Raw genomic sequence first — 23,444 nt, forward strand, 5'->3', positions numbered from 1 at the left:
TGCCATTCCAGATGACTCCATTAATAAGTTATCTGAGTCATTGCAGAGATGTATGGATGCAGTCCTCCAAGCTCATGATGGAGTCTTACACAATATTAATTCTTTTTCCACTGCACCATGACTTTATGTTCTATACTGTACATAATTTATGTTAAGTGACAAGACATTTGTCTAAGCAAAGTCAGACCTTACTGTCCTAATTAAATAATTAAAAATCAAGGCATGATCATATATTATTTCGGTAAAATAAGTGTAATCTAAAGGCCTTTGCCTTTCATATAAGTCACTTCTGATACCAAATGATCAACTAGAAGTCAATCTATCTATCTATCTATCTATCTATCTATCTATCTATCTATCTATCTATCTATCTATCTATCTGTCTGTCTGTCTGTCTATGCCCAACTCATGTTCCCTTATTTCACACAATTTTAAAAGGTGGGTTGAAACAACTAAAGATTTTTACATAAATATACATTTTTTAATAAAATGTTTTACAAAAAAATTACACCCTAATTTTACTGTATAGATGCAACATATAATATGACAGAAAGGTGAGACATTTAGTGATTGTTATCTCAGAATAACATACCCAAGGTCAATGTTGTGACGGACCAATCAGAATTGAGTATTCCAGACAGCTGTTCATTCATTTGCAATAATCTACTGGATAAGTGAAGAGCAAAGAATTGCATGAATTGTGAGGACACCCTTGAAATTACAGTTTTTCTCAGTCGCTTTGGTGCGCTTCTCAGCACACTAATGCATTTCTGCACAGCAGTTAATGAATTTTTCAAAACAATTAGCTCATGCTCAAAAATGGATAGTTCATTCCTCAAAAGCAAGTATTGATGTCAATCAAAATGAAAAGTCCTGACACCATTGTTTATGAACAAGAGAGTCAAATGTCTTTGTCATGTTTTCATTATGAAAGTTTACTCTCCACATTTTTTCAATGCAAAAAAGTCAGATTTTGGTGACACTTCCTGAAAATGCTCAAGACAGCACTATATACTATTTGCACAGTCATTTGAAAACTACAGTACAGTTGGACATCACTGCATTTAGTGAGGTATCTGAGTACAAGACACTGAACATGTATGTTTTACATTTTTACTCTGCATTTGCTCTTTCCTATTTTAATTTATTCCCAGCATTGTGCAAAAGAATAAACACAGCCTTATTTACAACAAACATAAACTTCCTTTGGGTTGAGCTGTGCACAACTGTAAACAATATTGCAGTACATATTGGAACTGAGCCTACAACATACAGAGGTCTGTAAATCATTCATGAAATTGTTCAATTTTAAAGACATTTTCAGGAAAATAAAGATTTACAATTTGTTTTATAAAATTTGCTTGACCGATTTTGACAACTAGTTCAACATTTTTGTATGTAATAACTCAAGTATAGTGAAATGAGGACTATTAGTTTTATATGGAATGACTATTTGGCATTTACAGGTTTAGTTAATTTTGACTGACATGACATAAGCAGATGATAATGTTCTAAACAGCAGAGAGTTCAATGAAAGCAATTGATGCATGTCCAAAAGCATTTGCAATTGATGAAAAGAATGAGAAACTGCTACTAGGATGTGCACAAATGACTAATTGTTTTGAGAAATGCATTACCTGATGTGCAAATGTAAATAGTGTTGTGAGAAATGCACCAAAGCCACTGAGAAAAACTGTAAGATGGCTCATCCCAATGCTATAAATTAAAATTCAATCGTTTTGTCACTGACAGAGCTGACTTTGCATCCATTAATTACGACTTTTGATCTATATACAGTTAAAGTCACAATTATTAGCCCTCCTGTGATTTTTTTTCAAATATTTCCCAAGATGTTTAACAGAGCAAGGACATTTTCACAGTAATTCCTATATATATTTTTTTCCCTCTGGAGAAAGTGTTGTTTGTTTTATTTTGGCTAGAATGAAAGCAGTTCTTAAATTTTTAAAAACCATTTACAATGACTTGCTTATTTAAACTAAATTGCCTAATTATCATAGTTAAGCCTTTAAATGTTAATTTAAGCTGAATACTAGTGTCTTGTAAAATATTTTTTACTGTCATCATGGCAAAGAGATAAAATAAATCAGTTATTAGAAATGAGTTGTTAAAACTATTACGTTTACAAATGCGTTGAAAAAATCCTCTCCGTTAAACAGATATTGGGGAAAAGATCATAGAGTAGGGTGAATAATTCTGATTTCAACTGCACTTATATGTATTATTTCAGTGAACAAAATGCTTTTAGTTGTATGATTTTAGCAGTAGTTAACTCTAATTACCTTGTTAAAAATAGTGTGAGCTATTTCTGGAGACGGGCCTTAATAAAATATGTTGTTTGTGTAATTTCCGAGTGTGTGATGCTTGTGTTCAGAGCGAGTTGTTTGGCAGAATGAGCTGCTGCAGTTTTGTGCACGAAGTGTCCTGTGTTTAGCAACAGAATTTCAAGCCATTACACCTGGCTTGCTGACAATAATTATCACTTCCAAGCAAATGTAACTAACCTAATTACTGTCTACAAAGTTGTCAAGCTTCAAAAGCTGCACATGAAAACAAAAACAAGAGGGCAAATTAACTCAATTAGATGCCAAGAGGAAAAAAGCACCATGCTCTTGTTATGATACAAGTTATTTTTCGCTTCTTTCACCTCTGTTCTCTTGGTGTTTTCTCTGTTGTTCGTCAGAAGAACTGCAATCACAAGAAAACATTCTGCGGCAAACTGATAAAGAGAGAATTCTTCTGTTGATAAGAAGCCAGACGCTTCTGCGATGACAATCAGACGTGCGCTTTTCTGTTGGAGGGAAAACTCACAAGTGTTAGGTTTATAACCCACTAAAGCAGTGGTTCTCAATTCAAACATCCAAATCAGAATTGTCATCAACGCCGATGGTCCAGAAAAAATTGTTATGACAAAATGAGACTGGAATAAACGTGCACATACAGGCCCTTAGCCAGTGAGGTTCAGGTGGTCGAAAGAGTTACCCCCCACTGACAAATGCCAAGAATTTATCCCATACATGAGTTCATTATGAACAAGTTATTAATTGTCCTATTCTGACTGCTATGCCATCCTGAATTTAAAAAAAAAACCGAATCTATGAATGCTTTAAGAGTTCAGACCAAGCTGAAGTCATCTTTCACTTCTGACCTACTGAATACAGTTTATAAGTAACTTTTATTCTAAATCTTGGACCTTAATCTTGAATGACAAATGACCAATAAAAAGGTCTGAAGCACTGGAAGGTAATTCTAAAGTATGCTAAAGTTAATTTTAATACTAATTAGACTATTGTTGTTACACTGTAAAACCTGTAAAACAGTCAACTTTATCAAATGGAATGAGTTAACTCAGTTACTGAAAGTTCATTCTAATCATTTAAAGAGTTTTGAACTCAGTGTTGAAGGTAATGAGTTGATTAAATACTTTATTACTTCAAAATGAAGCAAGTTCACAGTACTCATATAGATTAGTACACAAATGGTTTGTAGCAATCGGTGTCCTCAAATGGTTTGAGTTGCCTTAACTCATTAGGTATTACAGTCTTGAGTTGGCTTGAGTTCTCTCCATTTATTGGGTTTTACTGTGCTCAAATTGCTTCATTTACTCAAATATATTAAGTTCATAGCACTCATTAGAATTAGTTTTGAACCTAAATGGTTTGTTGCAATCAGTTTCCTTAAAACGGTTTAAGTTACCCTAACTCTATGGGTTAGTATGTATTAATTTTCAAATGTACTATTTTACAAAACAGACTTGAAAAATCAGGAAGCTCTACTTTATTTTTATTATTATTATAATTATTTATTTTTGTTATTCAAACGGCCATATTCACACTGAGGAAAGTTAAATGTGCTGGCCAGTTTATTATTTGTCAAATATATGAAAATAGGCCACATTTTTTAATTTAAACCTTTAACAGATATTTTTTTTTTCGAATTATGTATTTCATAAATTAAATTAGTATTTTAAAAATAATATGTATAAATAAGTTTTTTTTTATTGTGGTAAGTTTAAAATATGTGGTTTTGATGATGACCCAACAAGCTAATCCAGAAAAAAATAGCACATAAAATGTCACTAAAATGCAGTATTTAAACTTCAGCTTAAAAGATTATTTGAAAATGAGGCAAATAACTGTAAAAAGAATAAAAAGAAACATCCCTTTCACCAGCATACATGAGTACACCCCATTTAGAAAATTATCCAATTCTCAGTGAATATTGATAATATATTTTGGTGCATTTGAACAAAATAGATTTATTAAATTATATATATATATTCATTAACATAATATTTAGTCATTAAACATCTTTAGAAATATAAAGATAATACAATTAAATCCATGTGAAATATTGCAAACTAAATTAATAAATAAATAATCTTTTATCTAAGATTTCTCCCTAATACAAATTTGGGCTACTAATTTTGGACCAATATCTACTTTGTTTGATTATTTCCAGATTTGGCTGCAGAACTGTTTAATCTAATGTATTTGCACAAATATAATATTTTAAAGCGTCCTATAGAACATGTTAATTTAAATGAGAGACTTGTGAGGGGTGTATTCATATATGCTACATCAATCAACAACAAAAAATTTAATGCCTTTTCAATTTTAAAATGCATTAATAAAAAGTGCAAAACTTCAGTGTCAGCATTTTTATGAACAGAACACAACCAGAGATAAGTCAAAAGTAACACAATACTTATGCAATAAGAGCAGTCTAATGTGAGAAATGTCAGCTGCCTAAACATTTGTTTCATCACAACTCCATCTCATATCTCATTACTAATCAAACTCAACAGTTTTGTGCTGGATTGGAGCAAAGTAAATATACCTCTCAGTCCAGTCATCTTTGAAAACTCTGTCCAACCATCTTTGTTTAATGTTTTCTTCATCAACTTTTTTTTTTTTAATCTGGAAACTGTCATCGCCTGCTGAAAAAACAAAATACTTAAACCAGCCTAAGCTTAAACCTAAGGTTTACCAGTTGACCAGTCTGGTTTTAGAGGGATTTTTACTATTTCCAACCCTTTGATTTATGCTTGGACATTTGGCTGGTCTTACAGCCTGCCTGGTCTGATAAAGCTGGTTTTAGCTGGTCACTCCAGATGGTAAAAACCAAGGTGGGAATGGTTAAAACCATGCCTGGAAATAGCCTAACCTCTTTAAAACCAAACTGGACAACCAGCTAAACCCAGCTGTCGCCAATTACAGCAAACATCATATAGCTAAAAATGAACAAGATTACAAGTTAAAGTTGAGTTTTTCAAAGTAGTAAATTATTTAATATGAGTTGAACCAGCACAATTCTTAATTTTTAACAATTTGCAGGGACTACATAATTGTTTTATGCTTAATTCACCTAAATTTGTAAAATGATTAAGTTGACTTAATCGATTTGTGTTGTGAGAACATGAAGGAATTGTGTGGAATTTTATTATTATTTTTTTTTTTTACAGTTTTGACCGACTAAGGCCTGGTGGAAAAGGCTAAAGCCATGCCTGGAAGCCAAAACCTCTTCAAAATCTGGCTAGTCAACCAATTAAAACTAGCCAATCAGCATAGGCTGGTTAAAACTAGCCAATCAGCTAGTGTCTTATGCTTAATAAGGCAGAATTCATGTGATCATAAACACAACTAAACATATAAATATACATTCATTCATTTATTTTCCTTTGGCTTAGTCTCTTTTTCAAAGGTTGCCACAGTGGAATGAACCACCTATAAATATACAATAACAAATAAAACACACAAGTACAGTAAAACTTTTCCAGTACTGGTTTTGCAGCTGGAAGGGCATCGAACATGTGCTGGATAAGTTGGTGGCTCATTACGCTGTGGCGACCCTTGATGAATAAAGGGACTAAGCCAATGTTTCTCAACTACGTTTCTAAAGGATTCAGATTCAGATCATCAGCTCATTAGCAGAGACTGAAAGACCTGTTGTAATGGGTGAGACAGACAAAGGAGACATCCAAAACATGTGCTGGTGGTCCTCCAGGAACGTGGTTGAGAAACACTGGAATAAGCCAAAAGCAAACGAATGAATGAATGAATACTATAAAACCGTATCCCTGTTTTAAGCAGCCATTACTCTTTTTTTTTTTTCCTTTTTTTTGAGTCACACAAACCTTTATAAATCATTCTAATATGCAGAGGTTTGCTACTCTCCTGCTGAAAAATCCAGTTTAAACCAGCCTAGGCTGGTTGGCCAGCCTGGTTTTAGAGGGGTTTTGGCCATTTCCAGCCTGGTCTTAGCTGGTCAGGCAGGAAAATGACCAGCTAAATCCAGCTAAAACCAGTTTGACCAGCCTGGTTTAAGCTGGACATAGCTGGTTTTGGCTGGGCTCCCAGCCTAGCTAGGCTGGTCAAGCTGGTTTTAGCTGGTCATCTCCCAGCCTGACCAGCTAAGACCAGGCTGAAAATGGCTAGAAACCAGCCTGGAAATGGCTAAAACCCCTCTAAAACCAGCCTGGTCGACCAGCTAAAACCAGCCAACCAGCCTAGACTGGTTAAAGCTGTTTTTTTTTAGCAGGGTCAAGAAAACATTTAATCAATACTGTTGTTTAATATTTTTGTAGAGATAGATAAATGGATTTTGGTCATCTTTGAGAATAAATTCCTTCAGCAAATCCCGCACATTGTACTTTTCCTCCAAACCGCTGTAATAACATCCATTCATTCAGAGAGCAAACTGACCTCATCCAAGGCATTTCTGCTGTTTGTTGCACTATATGCATGAGCGCTCCAGGTAGTAATTAGATTACACTGAATCCAGGAATTTGTTTACATTCAAAAATGAACCTGTCACTTTTTTAACTGCGCTGTGCACTTTTGGGGCCCGTCTACCATTTGTCACTGTAATTAACTGGAGAGATTGGACTCTGAGCATGTACAGCACATTATGCACCTTGTGCCTGAGACGCTCAGACGTCCCTTTCGATTAATGACACCGGATGTGGCCGCTTCAGACTGATGAATCTCTGATCCAGTAAATGTCAGTGTTATGCAGAGCAGCCACATCACAGACAACAACGGCCACATAGGTCAGCGGAGATGGCGGGTGGGGGGTTTGCTGGGGAAACGCATGCGCTGGGTGTTACGACCTGATAAACTGCTGTCTGTGCCACACTATTTATCTCTGTGTTGCAGGAACCGTATACAAGCCCCATTATGCTTTGGTCATGGTGGAAGTATTCATGTAGCAGACAGACTGAAGGCTTTTGTTGGAGAGTTGGTCATTGATCGCTTTATTTGTAAGTTGTACAAATCAGGTGGTTAAACCACATGTTGAGAAGATTTATCTAGCTGGGATACATTCATATTTCACTATAACCAGACACAGACAATATATGTGAGCTAATAGTATTATTAGAAATAAAAACAGAGTCACCCAGAAACGCCCAAACTTAAATGCAGGATTGAGAAAATCTTTAAGAAAAATCTTATGAAAGTTTTGAAACTGAAATTTGGAGAAGCATAACCAGAGTAGTCATGAGAATTTGTACGATATGGTAAACTCATAAACTTATGGATAAACTGAAGGATGATGATGAATGGATGGACTGAAGGATGGATGGACTGAAGAAGGCATGGACAAATCGATGGATGGATAGATGGACTAATGGACAAATGAATAGACTGATGGATGGATGGACGAATGAAAGGATGGACAGAAGAATGGATGGACTGAAAGATGGACAGATGGATGGGCTGAAGAATAAATGGACAGATAGAGGGTACAGATGGATGGACTGGAGAATGGATGGACTGATGGATGAATGGATAAATTTATGGATGGACAGATGGATAGATGGATGGATGGATGGACTGATGGATGGACTGATGGATGATGGACAGAAGAATAGATAGACTGAAGGATGGACACATGAATGGATGGACTGATGAATAAATGGATGGACCGATGGTTGGACTAATGGATGGATGAATGGATGGACTCATGGACGGACAGATGAATTAATAGACAGATGGATGGATGGATGGATGACAGAAGAATGGATGGACTGCCGGATGGACTGATGGATGGGCTGTAAAATGGATGGACAGATAGATGGACGGACAGATAAATGAATCGTACAGACGGATGGATGGACAGAAGAATAGATAGACTGAAGGATGGACACATGGATGGATGGACTGATTAATAAATGGATGGACCGATGGTTGGACTGATGGATGGATGAATGGACTCCTGAACGAATGAATGGATGGACAGATGAATTAATGGACAGATGGATGGATGGATAGATGGATGGATGGATGACAGAAGAATGGATGGACTGCCGGATGGACGGATGAATGGGCTGAAAAATGGATGGACAGATAGATGGATGGACAGATAAATGAATCGTACAGACGGATGGATGGATGGACAGATGTATAGATGTATGGATTTACTGATGGATAAATGGACAAAATTGGATATACTGAAGGTTGGACACATCTATGGATGGACTGATGAATGAATGGATGGATGGATGGATGGATGAACGGACGTACTGAAGAATGCATGGACAGATCGATGGATGGATGGACTAATGGATAGACTGATGGATGAATATATGGATGGATGGATAGATAAACAGTAGGATGACTTTTTGGATGAATTATACACAGGCACGTGAATAAATAGACTGATGACAAGATGGACTGAAGGATGAAGAGACAGAAGGATGAACAAAGCTGAATGGATGGATGGATGCTAGGCAACGTCTAATGTTAATAGTTTGTTCAGGTGTTAAATAGATTGGTGAATATATAATGAAAGGATTGATAAACTGTAGTGATAATGGATAGATGGATGGATAGATAGGTGAACATAGATAGAGCTGCAAACCTCTTGAAACCCTGAGTTGCTGTTAGTTTGTTGGGGTTTTACATTGTAGTTTCTAGTCAGATAGAGCTCAAGTTTACACAACAGTTTGTTTACTTTGTCAAGAAAACAGCAGCAAACTAATGCAGTGTGACAGGATGTCTGGCTGACTCCTCAGCAGGGCTCAGTTTGGTCTCTGGATGTTTTGCACCTTTAAAAGGCTCCAATAAGAAGGACATTTTTTTGTTTTCCTCACTGGAGCATTTTTCTCTCTCCAGCTCTTCTAAGCCAATCCGGAACAAGGAGGGCATTTTTCTGGAAACGGCCATCTATTAACCCTCTACAGTGTGGAATGCACAAGAGGCTAAATCCCCCATGCACTCTGCTCCGTCAACACGTTTTGATGTTGGGGCGAAGGATCTCTTCAAGCTTTCATCTCGTCTCTGCTGTTCCTGGTGGCTGTGCTGAAAGCTCCTCGGGGACGGCTTGTTGCCAGCTATTTCTGTGCCGTGCCGGGCTCTGCTGTTTGTTTGTTCTACACATCTGACAATCCGAATCCTGTCTCCCACAGGTTTCTCTTATATAAAGCAGCCAATTAGTGCAGACACTCCTAACAGGATGCGAGCAGCACTGTCCCAACATTAGACTGCAGGCAACTGATAAAGGATACAGACTAATACCGGGCTCATTAAAAGAGCCGCAGCAAATTTACATAATTAGATTGCATAATTCAATCTTTTTCCAGACTTATTGTGTGAGGGTACGGTGAACGGCAGTGCTTTATGAAGACGCTGTTGATGCATGAAAAATAATGTTTACTTGAAGTTAGAAGAATATGACTGTGAAGGTTTTAAATGTTCAGATTTGATGTTTTGATGTTCATACTTACACTGTAAAAATGCTACACTGTAAAAAATGGCCGTGATTTCAACGGTAAAAAACTGTAAAAATGCTACAGTACAAATCTGTAATCTGGTTAACGGTATGTTTCCTTAATATATACGGCGAATAACCGTAAATTGACTTTCCCAGAATTCCCTGCATGGCACATCACTTTTTACGCATTTTGTTGACATTATTATGGATTTTTTTGTTGTTTCCCCATTGGTTATGTACATTATAGATTTATGTTACATCTAATGTTGATAAACAGTGTTTATTTTATGACTTTAATTTTATGCATGTTACCATACTGGTGTTTAGTAGCTGTGTGAATGACACTGAGCACCTTCTAAATGTTGATAATCTTTTCTGCTTGTTGGAAAAGTTGATTGTGATGAGCATTGACTCATTATGTTACATCCTCATCACCTGCATTTTGGTGTGCTAACGTGTCTAACTGTGTAACAAAAGATGTGTAGATGTTGGTCATTCAAAATACTGATATATTACCTCTATAAATTAATAAATACGGTAGTTTACCATAAAAATGAGAAATTACTTTTACGGTTTGTACCGTGGTTTTAACGGTAAAGTACTGGCAACCACAGCTGCCGGTTTTTTACCGTAAATTTTAGGGATTTATTTTTTACAGTGTAGGTTCCACACAAATGAAGTTAAACGTTTTTACAAATTTAAGTGGATTGAATGTAGACAATTAAGTTGTTCCCCCAGAAAACCTAAAGGGCCACAGAACCCCCCTGTTTCAGCAGGGTGTTTTTTACACTTGTAGTTTGAAAAAAGTCAGGAAAGTGGGTGTGTCCAGCTCTGTTTAGGTATAATGTGTATTTATATAGCGCATTTATTGTGTATGGCCATACACCCAAAGCGCTTTACAATCATGAGGGGGGGTTTCTCCACAACACCACCAGTATGCAGCATCCACTTGGATGATGCAACGGCAGCCACAGGACAACGGTTACCACACACCAGCTATTGGGGGAGTGGAGAGACAGTGATAGAGCTAATTCGGTGGAAGGGGATGATTGGGAGGCCATGATCGTAAGGGCCGATAGAGGGACTTTGGCCAGGACACCGGGGTTACACCCCTGCTCTTTCACGAGAAGTGCCATGTGATTTTTAATGACCACAGAGAGTCAGGACCTCGCTTTAATGTCTCATCCGAAAGACGGCGCCCACTGACAGTTTAGTGTCCCCTTCACTTTTACTGGGGCATTAGGACTCACACAGGCCATAGGTTGACCGCCTCCTGCTGGCCTCACTAACACCACTTCCAACAGCAACCTAGTGTTCCCTAGTGGTCTCCCATCCAGGTACTGACCAGGCTCAGCTCTGCTTAGCATCAGTGAGTAACCGGTCTTTGGCTGCAGGGTGATATGGCTGTGGCGAGAGTGGTGGGAGTGTCTGGGGAGGGAAATAGGGATGGGTTGAAATAAATATGGGAGCTTCCGTTTCGGCACGCACTGATTTGCACTGACCAAACTATTGCTGTTATGTAGGACTTTTCGCCATATTTTCTGACAAGATCCACACATGCGACTGTCAGTAAAGGACCGCACATACACACACATCGCGAAATATGGCAGCTTTTTTCTTTCCATTTGGCATGCGTTATTAAATTCCCAAACACTATCACCAGTCCTTACTCCTTATTTATTATTATTACTCCTTATATATATATATATATATATATATATATATATATATATATATATATATATATATATATTCATTCATTTTCTTGTCGGCTTAGTCAATTTATTAATCCGGGGTTGCCTTTGCCGCTAACTTATCCAGCAAGTTTTTACGCAGCGGATGCCCTTCCAGCCGCAACCCATCTCTGTGAAACATACACACACATTCACACACACTTATACACTTCAGACAATTTAGCCTACCCAATTCACCTGTACCGCATGTCTTTGGACTGTGGGGGAAACCTGAGCACCCGGAGGAAACCCACGCGAACGCAGGGAGAACATGCAAACTCCACACAGCAATGCAACTGAGCCGAGGGTCGAACCAGCGACCCAGCGACCTTCTTGCTGCGAGGCGACAGCACTACCTACTGCGCCACTGCTTCGCTATAAATATAAATATAAATAAATAAATATATATATATATATATATATATATATATATATATATATATATATATATATATATATATATATATATATATATATATATATATATATATATATATATATATAGATAGATAGAAGTCAGAATTATTAGCCCCCCTTTGATTTTTTTTCTTTTTAAAATATTTCCCTAATTATGTTTAACAAGGCAAGAAAATTTCACAGTATGTCTGAATGTTTTTTTCTTCCGGAGAATGCCTTATTTGTTTCATTTTGGCTAGAATAAAAGCAGTTTTAATTTGTTAAGACCATTTTAAGGTCAATATTATTAGCCCCTTTAAGCTGTATATATTTTTTCGATAGTCTACAAATCAAACCATCGGTATAGAATAACTTGCCTAATTACCCTAACCTGCCTAGTTAACCTAATTAACCTAGTTAAGCCTTTAAATGTCACTTTAGGCCGAAAAATATCTAGTAAAATATTATTTACTGTCATCATGGCAAATTAAAATAAATCAGTTATTAGTGATGAGTTACTAAAACTATTATGTTTGGAAATGTGTTAAAAAGTCCTCTCTCCATTAAACTGAAATTGGAGAAAAAAAATAAACAAGGGGGCTAATAATTCTGACTTCAACTGTGTATGTGTATATAAGGGGAAATAAGTATTCAGCATGTCAGCATTTTTCTCAGGTGCTGTTGACTTGAAATTTTCACCTTATGTTGATAGCAACCAAAGAAATTAATATTTGAAAAGAAAACAAAATTAATTAGTTTACAAAATAAATAATAATAATAATAATAAATATAAATAAAATATAAATAATAATAATAATAAATAAATAATGTATAACAAAATGAAATGACACAAAGAAAAAGTATTGAACACATAAAGAAAGGCAGGTGCAGAAAGGCAGTGAAAGCCCAGACAGCAGCTGAAATCATTCAGCAGTTATTTAGCAACCCTCTGCCTTTCGCCATTGTAAATTAATTCAGCAACATCTACATGATCAGAATGATTAAAATCAAACCAGGGTGGACATTTCAGCAAGACAATGACCCGAAACACAGCCAGGGAAACTCTGAAATGCTTTCAGATAAAGAAAACCAAGCTGTAGAATGCACCAGCCAATCACCTGACCTGAATCCAATAGAAATATTGAATCAATACAAAATGAAGATCAGATTTGATAGACGAGACCCACAGAACCATCTAGATTTTTACACTATTAAAGTCTGTGAAAGAAATGGATGTGACTTCAGCTTAACAAATGGGAAATAATATTGGTGTAAGTACACAATGACATAATCCTAATTTATCGCTTTAATAAAAAGTAATGAATGCTTTTTGTTATTTCATTGCATTAAAGTGACAGAACAATATACGGTAACAGCAATAAATCTATTCAATAGTTCTGTGACAGAACCTTTTACAGTCAAGCACTCGTCTGCAAGAAACAGCCTCACTGTACATACAGTAGCCATTATGATTTAAAAAGGCCACTACGACTGATGATATTGATCTGTTAATGCACTGAGCAAAGAAAGCCTAATGTCATAACACAATCGCAAAGAGAAACAGAAAAAACATCCAAAGCAGAACACAGTTAAATTGCAGTTGTTTTTTGCATGTCGTAATGTAATTTGCATGAATCAAAATGAAAACAGCAAAAAGCTTTCATGCTGATGTTGCTTGTTGTCTTGGAGGTAAGAGGGGAAAATTGCGATAAGTGGGACTGACAAATGCACAATATTCATAACAGTGAATAATCGCTCCCCCTCCACACCTAGAGGATCCTTTCAGAAAAGACACTTTGACTGTTTGGTGCTCATTATGACAGTCAGAATCTGAAAGAGCACCTCCCTCGAGACAAAGATTTAACCTCTCAGGAGATAATAAAATTGGCTCATTTGTACACAAAGAATAATGCCATCTAGGCATGAAGGATGTCGGGATGCATGCTGCGTTCACTATTAGCAAGTAAATGCAACACTCAGGGCCGTATAACACATCCATGCCACACAAATAGGATTTTGCTATTGCTCCCATAATCTAATAAAGCCCTTTCTGAATTACCCAATTAAGACATTATGCATGGAGAAAAGAAGGAAATAGACAAGCAAGTGCCTGGACTTCCTGTTAATCTTATTACGACTTCAGGTTTGTTTGTTTTTGCTGATTTGCTCAGACAAGCGTTTATCAAATAAAGCAATGGGACACTCAAGGCTGCCCATTATAGGGATTTTACCTGGAGTAACTGGTGAGGTCCTATGGAGACTTTCTATGTCCTGTGAGAGATCAGAGATGTTCTTTGAGAGACTAGTAATGTCCTGTCAAAAACTTGTGATGTCCTGTGAAACTAGTAATGTCCTGTCAAAAACTAGTGATGTCCAGTGAGAGATTAGAGATGTCCTTTGAGAAACTAGTGATTTCCTGTGATACTAGTCATGTCCTGTTAGACTAGTGATGTCCTCTGAGAGACTAGTGATGTCCTGTGAGAGACTAGTGATGTGCTCTGAGACCCTAGTGATGTCCTGTAAAAAACTAGTAATGTCCTCTGAGACACTAGTGATGTCCTGTGAGAAACTAGTGATGTCCTTTGAGAGACTAGTGATGTCCTGTGAGACTAGTGATGTCCTGTTACACTAGTGATGTCCTGTAAGAAACTAGTGATGTCCTTTGAGAGACTAGTGATGTCCTGTAAGAGACTAGTGATGTTTTATTAGTGAATAGTGATGTCCTGTGAGAGACTAGTGATGCTCTATTAGAGACTAGTGGTATCCTTTGAGAGACTAGTGATGTTCGGTGAGAGATAAGCGATGTCAAGTGAGAAACTAGCGATCCTCCTTTGAGAGTCCAGCCATGTCTTTTAAGAGACTAGTGATGCCCTGTCAAAAACTAGTGATATCCTGTGAGAGACAAGTGATATCATGTGAGAGACTAGTGATGTCCTGTGAGAGACTAGTGATGTCCTGTGAGACTAGTCATGTCCTGTGAGACTAGTCATGTCCTGTGAGACTAGTCATATCCTGTGAGACTAGTGATGTCCTGTAAGAGATAAGTGATGTCCTATTGGTGACTAGCGATGTCCTGTGAGACTAGTGATGTCCTACTAGTGACTAGTGATGTCCTATTAGGGATTAGTGATGTCCTGTGAGAGACTAGTAATGTCCTCTGAGAGACTAGTGATGTCCTCTGAGAGACTAGTGACATCCTACTAGTTACTAGTGATGTCCTATTAGTGATTAGTGATGTCCCGTTAGAGACTAGTGATGTCCTGTACTCTAGTTATGTCCTACTAGTGACTAGTGATGTCCTGAGAGACTAGTGATGTCCTCTGAGAGACTAGTGATGTCCTCTCAGACTAGTGATGTCCTCTGAAAGACTAGTGATGTCCTCTCAGAGACTACTGATGTCCTACTAGTGACTAGTGATGTCCTATTAGTGATTGGTGATGTCCTGTTAGATACTAGCAATGTCCTGTGAGACTAGTGATGTCCTACTAGTGACTAGTGATGTCCTGTGAGAGACTAGTGATGTCCTGTGAGACTAGTCCTGTCACACTAGTGATGTCCCGTAAGAAACTAGTGGTGTCCTTTGAGAGACTAGTGATGTCCTATTAATGACTAGTGATGTCCTGTTATTGACTAGTGCTGTCCTGTGAGAGACTAGTGATGTTCTATTAGAAACTAGTGATCTCCTTTGAGAGACTAGTGATGTCCCGTGAGAGATAAGCAATGTCAAATGAGGAACTAGCAATTTCCTTTGAGAGACTAGTTATGTCCTTTAAGAAACTAGCGATGTCAAGTGAGAAACTAGTGATCTAGCGATAGTGATGTCCTGTGAGACTAGTCATGTCATGTGAGACTAGTGATGTCCTGTGAGAGACTAATGATGTCCTGTGAAAGACAAGTGATCTCCTATTAGTGACTAGTGATGTCCTGTTAGAGACTAGTGATGTCCTGTGAGACTAGTGATGTGCTATTAGTGATTAGTGATGTCCTGTTAGAGACTAGTGATGTCCTGTGAGAGACTAGTGATATCCTACTAGTGAATAATGATGTCCAGTTAAGAAACTAGTAATATCGTGAGAGACTAGCAATTTTCTGTTAGACACCAGTAATGTCCTCTGAGACCAGTGATTCCGTCAAAAACTAGTGATGTCCTGTGAGAGAAAAGTGATGTCCTACTAGTGACGTCCTGTGAGAGACTAGTGATGTTCTGTGAGAGACTAGTGATGTCCTAGTAGTGACTAGTGATGTCCTTTGAGAAACTAGGGATGTCTTGTGAGACTAGTCATGTCCTGTTAAGAGACTAGTTATGTCCTATGAAACTAGTGATGTCCTGTGAGACTAATGATGTCCTGTGAGGGACTAGTGATGTCCTGTGAAACTAGTGATGTCCTGTGAGAGACTATTGATGTCCTGTAAGAGACTAGTGATGTCCTGTTAGAGACTGGTGATGTCCCGTGAGAGACTAGTGATGTCCTGTGAGAGACTGGTGATGTCCAGTTAGAGACTGGTGATGTCCAGTTAGAGACTGGTGATATCCTGTTAAAGACTAGTGATATCCTGCGAAAGACTAGTGATATACTATTAGTCAGTAGTGAGAGTCTAGTGATGTCCTATTAGTGACTAGTGATGTCCTTTGAAAAACTAGTGATGTCCTGTGGGAGACTAGTGATGTCCTTTGGGAAACTAGTAAAATCTTGTGAGAGACTAGCTATATTCTGTTAGATACTAGTGATGTCCTCTGAGACCATAGATGTTGTGTCAAAAACTAGGTATGTCCTGTGAGAGTCTAGTGATGTCCTGTGGGAGACTAGTGATCGCCTGTGAATGACTAGTGATGTCCAGTGAGACACTTGTATGTCCTTTGAGAGACTAGTGATGTCCTGTGAGAAACTAGTGATGTCTTATGCGAGACCAATGATGTAATCTGTCTCACTAAAGGATAAAATGTTAAATGTTGGAATAAACTAGGGTGAAACTGTTGTTTTCTTTCCTGTTGTGGTGAAATTGTCCATTAATGCGAGTTGGTTCAGTAATGCTGTTCAGTTGGAAGCGACACCAAACAGCATGATCTCTGATTACTCATCCAAAACCATCTGATAGCACCAGAAATCATTCTGCAAAGACAGCTGGCCCATACAGATAATAGCAGCATTTAAGCCTAATTGTCCACAGTGCTTAGCAGATTTAAACACTGCTTCACTCTCCACTATTCCCATTCTCCCACCTCACCATCCAATAGCCTGAAACCAATTCATACTGACTATTTCTCCAGCAGATTCTGTTGAGGTGATCATATGATAGGCATCATTTATGTTCCCACTTTGAGTCTATCAACAAGTTATGTTGTTTTGGTCCAAACCCATTTTACATATGTTCATGATATTTAGAATTATATGCAAATTACCAGGTATAGTAAACAACTCTTTATTTTCATAAAAATCTAAGCAGCACAGTGGCTCAGTGGTTAGCACTGTCGCCTCACAGCAAGAAGGTCGCTGGTTCGAGTCTGAGCTGGGTCAGTTGGCATTTCTGTGTAGAGTTCTCATGTTCTCTCTGAGTTAGTGTGTGTTTCCTCTGGGTTTCCCCCACAGTCTAAACACATGCGCTATAGGTGAATTGAATAAACCAAATTGGCCGTAGTGTGTGTTTGTGAATGTGAGAGTGCATGGGTGTTTCCTAGCACAGGGTTGCAGCTAGAAGGGCATCCGCTGTGTAAAACATATGCAGGATAAGTTGGCCGTTCATTCCGCGATGGCGACCACTGATGAATAAAGGGACTAAGGAGGAAAATGATTAAATGAATGATTGTAAAACCTATTGAATTAATTTTGTCAATATTATTTGTACTAATAAATTCATAAATTAGTTCAAATTAGTTTTTATTGATTTTCTAAAAGCTTCAAGGTGGTTTTATACAAGTGCTATTATTGGTATCTAAAAATAAATCTAACATTAACATGATAAAAAATCTGGTAATATATCAGGTAATGGAAATAAAGCTAAAAAAGGAATAAAATGTCATTATTAGATGAAATGTTTAACTTAAATAAATGGCCTCTTCCTAAAATTTAAATAAAATATATTTCTGTATTGCTATATTTGATATCTGTGAAAGTCTTTCTACAGTTTATGTGCTGTAATCATTCATTTAAAAGAACATATTGAAAATTATTCTGAATAATCGCAATAAAGTTTAAACAAAATAAATGCACTTATTAGAGAATGAGAAAAGGAGAATTATAAATGTCACTCACTGTAATAAACTTAAGTAATAAAATAAATAAATGTATACAAAAATAAATAAATCTCCATAAAATATAAAAAAAAAACTAATTTAAGAGCTAAAGATAATAAAAAATGGTGAATGCAAAATTAAAACTGAAAAACAAAAATTTTTATAAAATAAAATAAATAAAAAATATAAAAATTCATTCATTCATTCATTTTCTTGTCAGCTTAGTGCCTTTATTTATCTGGGTTCGCCACAGCGGAATGAACCGCCAACTTATCCAGCAGGTTTTTACGCAGTGGATGCCCTTCCATCTACAACCCATCTCTGGGAAACATCCACACAGAAACGGCAACTAAGCCGAGGGTCAAACCAACGACCTTCTTACTGTGAGGCGACAGCACTACCTACTGCGCCACTGCTTTGCCCCAAAATATAAAAATACTGAAATAAAATAAAACAGCAAAACTATGAAGATGAAATAAAATTAAGATAATTATTAGTGGAAGCAGCACGGTGGTGCAGTGGACAGCACGATCGCCTCACAGCAAGAAGGTTGCTGTTCGAGCCCCAGTGTTATCGTGGATTTCCTCTGTGTGCTCCGGTTTCCACCACAAGTCCAAAAACATTTGGTATAGGTGAATTGGGTGAGCTAAAAATTGTCCGTAGTGTATGTGTGTCAATGAGTCAGTATTGATGTTTCCCAGAGATGGGTTGCAGATGGAAGGGCATCCACTGCGTAAAACATATGCTGGATAAGTTGGCGGTTCATTCTGCTGTGGTCACCCAGATTGATAAAAAAGAACAAGGCCGAAAATAGAACGAATAAATGAATAAATATTAAGAAAAAGAGAATTGGAAATGTCACTCATTGTAATAAGATTAGGATAACGTAATAAAATAACTAAAATGTATATTAAAATGAATAAAACTAATTAAACAGCAAAAAAATAAATAAAAATAAATAAATAAATAGTAAAAAATGGTGAATGCAAAATTTAAACTAAAAACATAGAAAAGCTAATAAATAATTAAATACATTAAAAAATTAGTATAATAAACAAAACAAAAAACAACAAAATTAAACAAAATAAAACGAGATAAAAAAACTAAATAAACAAAACTAAACTAAAAAACTAAATAAAATAAGCAAAATAAATTAACAAAATAAACAAAACAAATCAAAACAAAATAGAATAAACGAAAATAAATTAACAAAATAAACAAAAATAGAATAGAATAAACAAACATGAATTAACAAAATAAAACAAAACAAAATAGAATAAATAAAAATAAATTAACAAAAAACTAAATAAAACAAAACAAAATAACAAAAAAACAAAACAAAAAAATGAAAAAAAATAAAACAAATGGAAATAAATTAACAAAATAAACAAAACAAAACAGAATAGAATGAATTAAAATAAATTAGTAAAATAAACTAAACAAAAAAAAAAAAAAAACAAACAAAAAAAACTATACAAAATTAAGCAAAAAACAAAACAAAAAACAAAATAAAATCAAATAAAACAAAACAAACAAATCACAAAAAAAGAACAAAAAACAAAACAAAACAAACAAAATATTCAGTCCTAGCATATTTTAAGTAAAATTTCCACAGGAAGAATGATTATCAATGGAAAAAGAGCTTAAAATGTAACACAAGTTTCATCATCTGACTTCAAAAAGATTCAATATATTGCATAAGTTGCATGACCTAACTTTAATAATTCCTTTTTTGCAGCTTTATGGACATGATCTGTTATTGTATGAAAAAGAAAACTTTTCCATTCCAGTGCAAAAATAACAGCACTGACAAGCTCTAAAAAGGCTTGAGGGTCAGCAAACACTGACCAAACAATCATTTTGGGCTGAACTGTACCTTTCAGCCGCCTCCAGATAGTTGTGATTGTAAAACACAGTCTGTTGTGAGTTTTGCCGCTGGCATTTGGCACAAACACTCTGCTTTCGCTGCTCTGCTTTGCTCCTCTATAGGTGCTGTAATTGGATAAGAGGGAAGAGAGATTAATGGCTCAGTCCCCAGTTCATCAGCCAATCCCGTTAAATGCAGCAGGCCACAGAAACGACTCCAAATCGCCAACAAGTGCCACGTCCTCCTGGCACCTTTTCCACACACACACACTGCCAGCAGCTCCTTTTCTCAGAGAGGTGTCTGTCTGTGCCTGTCCTGTTCTCAGTCTATCGATAAACAACACAGAAGCAGAAGATCCAGAAGGACCATCATGACAACCACAAGTTACTATTGAATGATTGATTACAATTATTGAATAATCATCTGATTGTGTTTATTTAATCTAATAATAATATTTAAGAGAGCTGTGATAACTGTGAAGTCAATAAGGTAAGAGAAAATCAAATGCCAATTAAAGGATTAAAATGCATTTTTTACTTGCTGTAAGCAGTCAAGTCATGCCAAAGATTATGTCTTTGTAAATTTCTGTGGAAGCAGATTGAGGAAAATAAAAACACAGCTATTTAATTTAATTTAATATTTTTATTTAATATTTAATTTAATTTTAATATAATTTTATTTAATAATTTTTATATTTTAATTTAATTTCTTATTGATTTTTTTATTTTATTATGTTATAGTTTTATTTTCCTAACAATGGAGCACATGAATCGAACAATAAAAAAAAAAATAAAATAAAATTAAGCAAATATTTAATGTTTTTAATATTTTATTTTATTATAATTTTATTGAATTTGTTTTTTGTATTTTACTTTATTTTAAATTATATATTTATGTTCCTAACAATAGAACTCATTGAACAATAATAAAAAAATACAAAAAAATAAATAAATAAATAAAATAAAATAATTTTTCAGCAAATATTTAATATTGTATCTAATATTCAATTTTATTTAATTTTAATGTAAATTTATTTAATCATCTTTGGAAATAAAATTATGCACAAGCTCCAAGAACTGCCAAAAAAAAGTAAATACAAATTTGTTCGCCCATTGTATATCTGTGCTCATCTTCAATTCATTGAATAACTTTCCTTCGGCTTAGTCCCGCCCACTATTCTGGCATATGTTTTACGCAGTGGATACCCTTCCAGCTGCAACCCAGGACTGTACTAATTTGCAGTCTCCAAAAATGTAGACGGGGGTACATAACCACAATAAGCCCTTGTTGCTTAAATAGGTTCTCAAGATTTCACACTTAGCTGATGATTGATTATAAAGCTAGTTTGGCACGCTGTCCCGGGAGGGAGCCCTGAGCTCATAAGATCCTTGAGCCTGGGGCTCCCTCTTGTTGCAAGGCGAGAGGGGAGTTTGAGCTCAGGTAGATTTCGAGAACCCCCGTCATGGTGGCTGAAGAGCAGTGTCATGATTACCAGCGATCTAACCACCAGAGGTCACTGGTAAACACTCTCTTTCACATGCCATACAAATCCACCATGTTATGGACTACATATACACACACACCTGCTCCAATTGTCCTCTGATTACGCTCTCGCATATATTCGGCTCACTTTGTTGTTGTTGTTGAGTCGTTATCTGTTCTAGTGACATTACAACGCGTTTCCTTTGTCTTGCTTTACAGTGTTTATTGCTCCTTGCCTTGTTTATTGGTTTAATCTTGTTTGCTGCCTGCCTCTGACAATCTGCCTGCCTATTGACTACGATTCTGGATTGCTTTTATCCATCTGTTTGCCCCTATATTGACCATTGCTGACCTGACCTTGCTAATAAACCTGCATGTGGATCCGCACCTCTGTTGTCAGTGTCACATCCCCTGGTTTCAAGCAGATAGTAGTTGATCTTTAAAGAGATAAGTACTTGGTAGGAGCTTGGTATGGTGTTGATTTGGATTAGTCAAACTTAGATTGCATGTTTTTGGATGGTGGGAGGAATCGGGGTACCTGGGGGAAATCCACGTGAGCACGAGGAGAACGTGCAAACTCCCCACAGAAACGTCAGCTGGTTTGGTAAAGACTGGAATCAGAGATGTTCTTGCTGTGAGGCAACAATTCTAATCTAGGAAGGAGAAGGAGTAGGGGTGGAAGGGGGGAAGATAGCTGTGATAAGTAACCTAGGGTATTTATAGTAGCTTAGGAATTGTCTGATTGGTTCAATGTAAATTGGATAATGCGGGTCCAGCCGCAAGCAATCATAAGCACATGATCCTCTAGAAATTAGTTTAGAAATAAACTTTGTTAGTTGGAAAAAGCAGCAATATTTATATATTTATGTACAACTGTAGTGGACTTCGTCCCTCACCACAAAAAAATTCACAGACACCACTGGTGGATCACGTCTGGAGTTTATTAAAGACAGGACAGTGATTAACACCACACAAGACACACTTTCAGCTCTCTGTTCTGTCTCACTCAAGTCCAAATCAGTTCCTATTTAACAATAAACTCTTTTTACATCAAATAATTTGTTTCTCTTTTCTTTAAACACACAATAAACGTCACATACATACAAACTTGCATAACATAAAAATAATCATTTACATAAATAATATTATATATTAATATGTAACACATACATCTCTACACATACTCTCTACATTTAATCTCATACATTGAAAATAAAGACAATTATTTCAGTCTATCGATCGTATAGTGGTTATTATTTTGTTTCAATTACATACCTGGAGTTTATTAAAGACAGGACAGTGATTAACACCACACAAGACACACTTTTAGCTCTCTGTTCAGTGAGAGTTGCAAAAAAGAAAAGTGAACCACTGTCCCCAACAACACTGAAGCAAATTACCAAACCAAAGACAAATGACTACAAAGACACAAACTGGACAAAACATGACAATATCTTTTGACAATTTTAACTGTATGCCGATTTCACAGACATAATCCACCCTTTTTTTACTGTTTAAGTAGCAAAATCGTCAGGAAAATAATATATAAGCCGCCATTTAAAAAATTGGCGCGGGCGGCAACTTGAAACAAGGCCATAACATCTTATAACATCAAAACTCACTTTATACTAAAAAATAATGCTTAACAATGACACTATTTGACTCAATCCATCATTAAAACATGTCATCCACTGATATAAACAAACATTTTAACCTAATCGACTATATTTTACCTTTTTATGACGGAGCTCACTCACACCATACCTGTCTCACTCAAGTCCAAATCAGTGCTGACGAGAGCGGGACGGGAGCAAAAGGAAGTGACATCACTCAACGTAAAACTGATTTTAAAACAAAAAATGAACATTTCCCTTATACTTTAATAAGGTTATAAATATTTTTTTGAACGAAAATGAAAATAATAAGAAAACAAAATAATTTATTTATAAAAACAAATTAAAGTTTAAAACCAAAAACCAAACCATTGATGTTTTACACTTTA

At 36.1% G+C, this 23,444-nt stretch overlaps 2 long non-coding RNA genes across 3 annotated transcripts; one reads left to right on the forward strand and one right to left on the reverse strand.

Annotated features, from left to right (window-relative positions):
* Positions 1-464: 464 nt before the first annotated feature.
* Positions 465-23,234, reverse strand: LOC141376205 (uncharacterized). Of its 2 annotated transcripts, none has more exons than XR_015499895.1 (3): positions 23,176-23,234; positions 19,970-20,286; positions 465-2,809 (listed from the first exon to the last, which is right to left on the reverse strand). It is a non-coding gene; the product is annotated as an uncharacterized LOC141376205 (long non-coding RNA). The 2 variants fall into 2 exon arrangements; XR_015499896.1 differs by lacking the exon at positions 23,176-23,234 and adding an exon at positions 4,858-4,957.
* Positions 14,578-18,170, forward strand: LOC147835405 (uncharacterized). The gene is made up of 3 exons (XR_015499900.1): positions 14,578-15,267; positions 15,311-16,078; positions 16,409-18,170. It is a non-coding gene; the product is annotated as an uncharacterized LOC147835405 (long non-coding RNA).
* Positions 23,235-23,444: the final 210 nt, after the last annotated feature.

Source organism: Danio rerio, chromosome 9 (assembly GCF_052040795.2).
Source record: "Danio rerio strain M-AB ecotype USA chromosome 9, GRCz13ab, whole genome shotgun sequence".
NCBI classification, from domain to species: domain Eukaryota; kingdom Metazoa; phylum Chordata; class Actinopteri; order Cypriniformes; family Danionidae; genus Danio; species Danio rerio.